The following is a 7,457-nucleotide window of genomic DNA, read 5'->3' on the forward strand; positions in this document are numbered from 1 at the left end:
ATGGGGTGACTGGGTGATGGACATTGGGGAGGGTATGTGCTATGGTGAGCGCTATGAATTGGGTAAGACTGATTGATTCACAGACCTGGGACAAATATTACATTACATGTTAATTTATAAAAAAAAGAAGGACTTGAGGGCAGCTATGCAAACCACAAGCTGCCCTGAGCCCCAGCGTGGGCCTCATCCTCTCTCCTCCATGTGCTCCAACCCCTCACTCAAATCTGGCCCAACACATATCACTCCCCTCCTGCTTCATCTCTCTCTGAATTTAGCCCTAGCTTTTCACTCATGTTATACTTGTTGAGCCCCCACTGTGTTCTCCATGTGCACAGGGATGACAGAGCGCTCACTCGGTGGCACAGGGGTAGCCAGCAGCTGAGCAAAGATGTGTTTACCTGGGTTGAATGGTCAGAGCAATGATCCCACCCAAAACTCTATTCTGTCCTGGATACTGGAACCAGGGGAGACGTGTGTGACAACATAGTAAGTTACTCTTCACGCTGTCCTTACAGAACGCTCTGAACAGCCCTAATGGCATCACAAACACCTGTCCTCTTCTCTCACCACAGATTCTGAAACCTGGGTTATCACCAAATTACACACTGTTGCTGTACCATCGTGTTTGGAACCACTTCCTAAAGTCAGTATTTCTCGAGGTTACCTCACTTAATAGTTGTTCATTCGTTCAGAGCAGGTGTTTCCTGGGTGTCTACGACACTTTGACAATGTACCAGCCATCTTCGAGCGCACACCTGAGACGAGCTGGAGGTGCTCCCGAGGGCCTGTCACAGGGCATTGTGTGGGAGCTTTGGGGCCTCACTCCAGACACACTGAAGCTGTCTTCATTTTTTTTTTAAGATTTTATTCATTCATTTGACAGAGAGAGAGATCACAAGTAGGCAGAGAGGCAGGCAGAGAGAGAGGAGGAAGCAGGCTCCCCGCTGAACAAGGAGCCTGATGCGGGGCTCGATCCCAGGACTCTGGGATCATGACCTGAGCCGAAGGCAGAGGCTTTAACCCACTGAGCCACCCAGGTGCCCCTGAAGCTGTCTTCATTTTAACAAGATTCCCAGGTGACCTGTTGCCCACCAAAGTTTGAGGAATGCTGCCCTAGGGAAGAGATGGTCTGTCATCTGTGTGGAACTCATCAGTGACCTTTCCTAGACTCTCACAAGGAGACTGTGACTGTGGAGACTGACTGGGCCCACGAAGGGACAAGAAAAGCAGAGGCTTCATGAGCAGAGTGGTTTGCTCTGTCCACTCAGCTTGTAAGTAGCACAATGGGGAGTCGAGCCCGGGTTTGTCCAAACCTGATGCATGCCAGGAGCTGCCGTTCGGTGACCATGTCACAGCCGGTGTGGCCATAGTTTACAGGAGGCTCTGTCAGCCTGGCTAGGTGACGTGCTTTCTTGACACGTGCTCCTGTCTGGCTTGTTCCAGCCACTAGAAAGCTATCTCCAAAGCACGGTCTTCACGTTCAGTCCTGACCAATCTGACCACCGTCCATTCACTTCCTCCCAGATCTCTCTGGGGTTGCCGAGGCCGCGGTGATGGCTGTGATTTCATGTCCTCAGCAAAGCCACCTTTCAACAAGTGAGGCTCAGAAGGACCAAAGAACCAGAGAAAGGAGGATGCTTTGAACAGGCCTTCCACTTCTGCAGAAAATCAGACACTTTCCTGCGTCCTTTAAATGACCTTGCTGAAGCGAGTCTGAGAGCTCTCATTCCCCTCTGAGCTGATCGAACATGGGGTAAACATTTTCAGCTCTCTGCCTACGAGGGAAAGAAGAGAATGGTCAGCAAAGAGAAATTGGGACCTACACAGACAGAGTTGGTATTCAGGGAGGGGCTGGCTGCAAGAGAGACAACGCCCATCCATGGAGTGGCCTTTGAATGCCAAGCTCCAGCCAGGCAGGTGTCCCCTCCTAGAGGCGCACATGTGGCCCTGCCACTCTGGACCCTGGCCACGCTACCCGCCAGATAAGGGTATTCACTCAAGGGAAAAAGCAACTTGCCCCTCTTTGGGGGGATCCGACACTGACTGCCCCCGTGGAAGTCCGCTGCCTTACAGAGTGAGCGTCTGTGTGTCGGCATAGCTGGTCCCTTGAGGGCTCGCATCTGTCACAAAGTCTTATTGACCCTGCACAAAGGAAGAGCCAGACAAGGAGTGTCCCCATGCCATGGGCACTAGCTCTCCACTTCAGCCACTGAGTTGTGGGATACCCGTCAGTACGTGAGGTTTTGGGGGGCATGAGCAAGAGTTCATTGGCACCATCTATGGGTTTTTAAACACATGGGCAAATATTTTCTATAAAACTTTCTTTAAAAGATTGTATTTATTTATTTGACAGAAAAATAGAGAGAGAGCACAAGTAGGGGGAGTAGCAGAGGGGAGTGGGGGGGAAGCAGGCCCCCCGCTGAGCAGGGAACCCGATGCGGGGCTCGAGCCCAGGACCCTGAGATCATGACCTGAGCCGAAGGCAGACTTCACTGACTGAGTCCCCAGGCGCCCCTAGTATAAAACTTGTTTTTATGTGCATATTAACGTTTTCTCTTTCTGCTTTGTCTCCAATAAGGTCCAAAACTGAGATCTTCATAAAGTGATATTTCTCATGTTTCCTGCTTAACTTATACACAGTCGCCTCTTCCTGACTGGTACCAGGAAACACCTGATTCTGTATCCATGCATCTTTCCTGCTTCAGTTGCTGTTTTGTTCGCTGGCTTCATAGTAGCAGCGAATACAGATGTCGTTTTAATTCTGCTCGATACCATCTTCAAAGAGTAAGACGGTCATTCCTCCTGGTGGAGAGCATCAGCCCGAAGGGAAGACCGAGCCACAGAGCGTGTCACTTGTCACGACACTGGTTTTCTCTGCCGCGGCTGCGGGCAGCGTGCAACGCCATGTCGTGCGTGGGGAGGGAACAGCATGGGATGATCCGGGCAGAGGCCCAGGTCAGAATTCCTCATACCCACCATAGGTCTCTTAAAAGAGTATGCTTCCCTCCAGATTTTGAATAATTCAGTTCTTAAACTGAACACCCACCGAGCAAAATGGGAGACATCTGAAGTAGTATATCTTGACCGAGAGTTCTTCTCAGAGAGAAAAACATCATGTTTGCACGTCCCCATGATCAAGTCACACAACTCAAACCTCTCGCTAGCACAGGAAGTCACGACACTGACGGTAAAAAGCGTGGCTGTGGTCTCACGATCATTCAGCTAAATTAAAACTTGCTACGTGAGGTCAGCTCTCCGTCCAGAAACGGAAATCCCGTACCACAGGCTCAAGGACGTAATTTCTGTTTTTTTTTTTTTTTTTAAAGATTTTATTTATTTATTTGACAGACAGAGAGCACAAGCAGGCAGAGAGGCAGGCAGAGAGAGAGGAGGAAGCAGGCTTCCCACTGAGCAGAGAGCCCGATATGGGGCTTGATCCCAGGACCCTGGGATCATGACCTGAGCCGAAGGCAGAGGCTTTAACCCACTGAGCCACCCAGGTGCCCCCGTAATTTCTGTTTTAATGGCTGCCGGTGGCTGCAGGAGGACAGTCCACTGGGCTGGCAGCTGGACGTTGCCCACATCGGTCTCCTTGACTCATAAAGACATTCTCAGAAGTCGGGCACTAGGTACACATCACTGTCAGTTTATAGTTGCTGAAATAATCACTTTATTGGGTACAAATTACATGAAGAGGCCAACCACACGCTCCACGTGTCTTGAGAGAAAATAACCTGGTCGGGCCGCTCTCCAGTCCAGGGACAAACCGCCCAATCACGCGCACGCACCAAAATGGCGCCAGAGCTGGGAGATGCCCATTTTCCAGGAAGGAGGTGGGGAGAGGCCAGACGCCTCGCAAGGAGTGGGCTGCGGGGGCTTCACCACGGCCCCCGGCATTTGCACACGGACCCAGGCCCTTGTCTCCACCCCAGAGGCCGCAAACACGGCTGCGGGCGGGCGCCGTCCGGTGGGAGGGAGTGCCAAGTGCAGCGTGGCTCTTGACGCCGCACCTGCTCTGGGAAGACGGAGCGGGATGCTGGGTACCCGTGTCCGGCAGAAGGCCCGTCTCAGGATGCGGGCCTAGTGGGGACTGGTGGTGATCAAGTGGCAACCTGAGATCCCCACCCCTTTCCGGGGGCTACCCTGGGGCTCCCCCTTACCCACTCCGGATCTCGTGAGGAAGGGGCGGAGAGTATCATAGACACAGATGATCTGAGGGTAGAAATGAGAGCTGAGGGTGAAAGTCAGCCAGGAACATAACCCAACGTTAATTCCTTGACAAAGTCTTAAATATTCATTGGGATTCTGTGATGGGCAACGCTGCAGATGACGCAGCGAAGCATATGACGCCGTCCCTGCTCTCAGTGAGAGTCTCAGGACTGCAGGGCGGGGCCAGCGTACAAAAGGGCAGGTCGTGAGTTGTTTGAAGAGTCATTGCTGTTCTTCGTCAACCAAGAGGAAAATCCTCCCGGGCTCGCGGGGTCCGCGGTAACCGCGAGGAGACTTGGCGAGAAGGTCTCCTTGTGCGGCCCCAGGGCTGTCCAGCAGGACGCGTGAAGGAAGGGCTCCCGTGCACAGAGGAGCCACAGGGGCCGGGGCGCCGCCAGCCTGGACTCGGCGTGGAGCAGGAGGGAAGTCAAGCTGTGTCCCCTGCAAACGGAGGTCTCATCCGTCCGGCTGCAGACCGGTCGGCCCTGGGCTTTAATTCCATACAGTTCAGCGAGCGCGTCCTGCGCGTCGGCTGCCGGTGGCTTCCGTGGAGCTGGTCAGCCTGGCGGAAGCAGGTGGGGTCGTCCTGGAGTTCCAAGCCACGATGGCCGTGGTCCCTGCTCAGTACCGGCCAGGCGGACAGCCGAGCATGTGGAAATCAAAGCCCTCAGACACAGCCAGTCCTCCCTGAGGGGTCACGCCGACCCTCCGGTGCCAAGAAGCGTTCCCAGTGACCGTGACCACGACCGTGACCGCTACTCGTCCTCAAAAACCCAGAAAACTCAACGGATGGATTGTCTCCCCTCAAAATGTCCCCGAGGGTAGAAAGGCTAGCGACCAGCTCCGATCTCTCCATCAGCACGGCCGTTCTTCCAAGCCCCCACGAGAGGAGGGCACCTGACGTGAGGGGCCCCTTGCGAGTGTGGCCTCCCCAGGTGGAGAGGCCGTGACAGATTCGAGTCCAGAGTCTGGGCAGGACTTGGGCCTCGAAGCTCCACTTCCAGGGCTGGACTGACCTCCCTCTGGGGCCACGGGGCCTTTCTGTCCACAGAGGGACCAGGTCCTTCCCACGAGGGGCCCCCGGTTAGCTCCGGATGCTGCCCCGGGCTGCCCTTCACGGGCCACGTGGAAGGGAACGGCGTGCGGGGTCCGAGGCTTCTGGGGAGGCCGCGCGTGGGTGGTGAGGGTGGGGAGCCCGCAGCTCCAGGCAGAGCCTCACGCTTGCCACCCCGCGGCCTGATTCACACCCCGGAGACGGGGAGGCGGCCACTCACCCGCGGGTCTTCTGTGCGGGCCACGCTGGCAGGCTGCGGGACGTCCGTTGAGTGTTTTAAACAGAGATCCTGCAGCAAAATGAAACATCCCCAGGTGACTCGGGCTGTGACTCCAGGCTTGGCTCACGTACAGTCACTGAACGTGAGGGCGCGTGGGGGCTCCTTGGGGGATGCGTCTGCCTTCGGCTCAGGTCACGATCTCAGGGTCCCGGGATCGAGTCCCGCATCGGGATCCCTGCTCAGTGGGGAGCCTCCTTCTCCCTCTGCCTCTGCCCCTCCTCCTGCTCACGCTCTCTCTCTCTCTGTCTCTGACAAATAAATAAATAAAACCTTTAAAAAAAACAGTTACTGCCGTATGACTTCTTGGCATCTAACCACCTAGGGGGCCACGAGGCGGCCGAGCTCAGATGCAGACGGCATTACCTGTCCCAGACCAAAGAACAGGTGTCCTGGCTCATGAGAGGAGGCGGCCCCGGGGTCTCCCACGACCAGAATCTCCCTCAGGGGACGGGGGCTCTGAACAGAGGGCGGGGGGCAGGGGCCTTACGTCTCGGCAGGCTCCTCATACAGCCACATTTCCCACGAGTGGGAAGCGTTGCCCAGGCGATGCCCACGGTCGGGGGTGGGGTCCTGGGATTGCTTCCCCAGAGGTGGGTGAGACCCCTAGGACGGGCACATTCTTGTGGGATAGGAAGGAGAGGACAGGGACACGTGCAGCCAGACGCCGTGCGCAGGGAGCGGTGTCACTCTGTCCAAAAAGAATAGGGTGAAATGTAGCCAAATTCAGAGCAGGTGCATTTTTAAGGAGATTGTAACTACAACAGAGACCCTTAGCTCCCCTGATAGTCCAGTCATGGGAAAGCCAATATTCTGAAAGGAGGGAGGGCAGTGGCTACTGAGTTGAATGGATCCTATCAGATCCTTGCCCTTGGCGCTGAGGGTGCCGCGTGGTGGCAGTAACCTTCGGGTGGCCAGAATGACCAGGGGCCGGGTGAATGGCAGGAGAACCACATAATGAAAATACCAAAAATCATACCAAAATATTGGGATGATAAGACGGGCTGAATGCCCATCCCCGAGGACCGGGAGGTCATGGGGAACTTGGTGTATTTGACACAGAGGCTACACCAGGCGAGGAAACAGAATCCGATCCGTGTGGGCTAAGACACAGCAGTGTAAACCAAGTCGCTGATGCACGCAGACAAGAGAAAGAAACGGTCCCTAAAAACAGGAGAGAGACAAAGATGATTCTTTGCAAACGAGGTGATGAGTCTGGTGCGAAACCCTATCATAACCGAAAATGCAGGAGAGGAGCTCCCGTGAATCAGGGGGCGGGCGCCGGGAGAGGGGCCGTGGGCCCTGTGGACGCTCCAAGCCGGAGGGCAGCACGACCGACTCGAGTCTCTCAAAGTTCCCTCCAGCTCACATTCCAGCTCCTTCACGAGACAGGAAGGCCCAGGATGAAAGCCTGATGTGGAGAGGAACATCTGCCGGCCAGCCGGGGGGTGGGGGGGCGAAGGGGTCACTGACCGTGGTTGGGGAGGGCGAGCACCCCGGCTTCCCCTGCCCGGGGCCTGAAGGGAGCTCATGCCTCTCCAGCAGCGTGGGGTCCTGAAGTCCACGGTAAAGCCTGCGTCCTCCCTCTCAGGACACAAAGCCGGCTTCCTCGCCCCTCCGCTCCTCCCCTGCTCATTCCCTCCCTGCCACGTGACCCCGCCTGGTTCTTATCTCCCTGTCTCTGCCCACACCTGCCACAGCCTCCGCGTCCGCAGGGGTCCGGCCGCCACACCTGTCTTGGTGCTGTCTTTGCATTTCAGTGAATTTAGACACTGAGTCCCTCACCAGGACGCCCCCCGCCCCCCCAGGCCCCTACCGACCTTTCCAGGGAGAAGTGGTCCCTCTGGTGGGAGGTGCTGGATGCTCCCCGGCCACAGATTCCAGAGGGTTCCCTGCGCGGTTGGGGGGCCTGCGCAC

This window comes from Martes martes (genome assembly GCF_963455335.1).
Source record: "Martes martes genome assembly, chromosome: 6".
In the NCBI taxonomy this organism is placed as follows: domain Eukaryota; kingdom Metazoa; phylum Chordata; class Mammalia; order Carnivora; family Mustelidae; genus Martes; species Martes martes.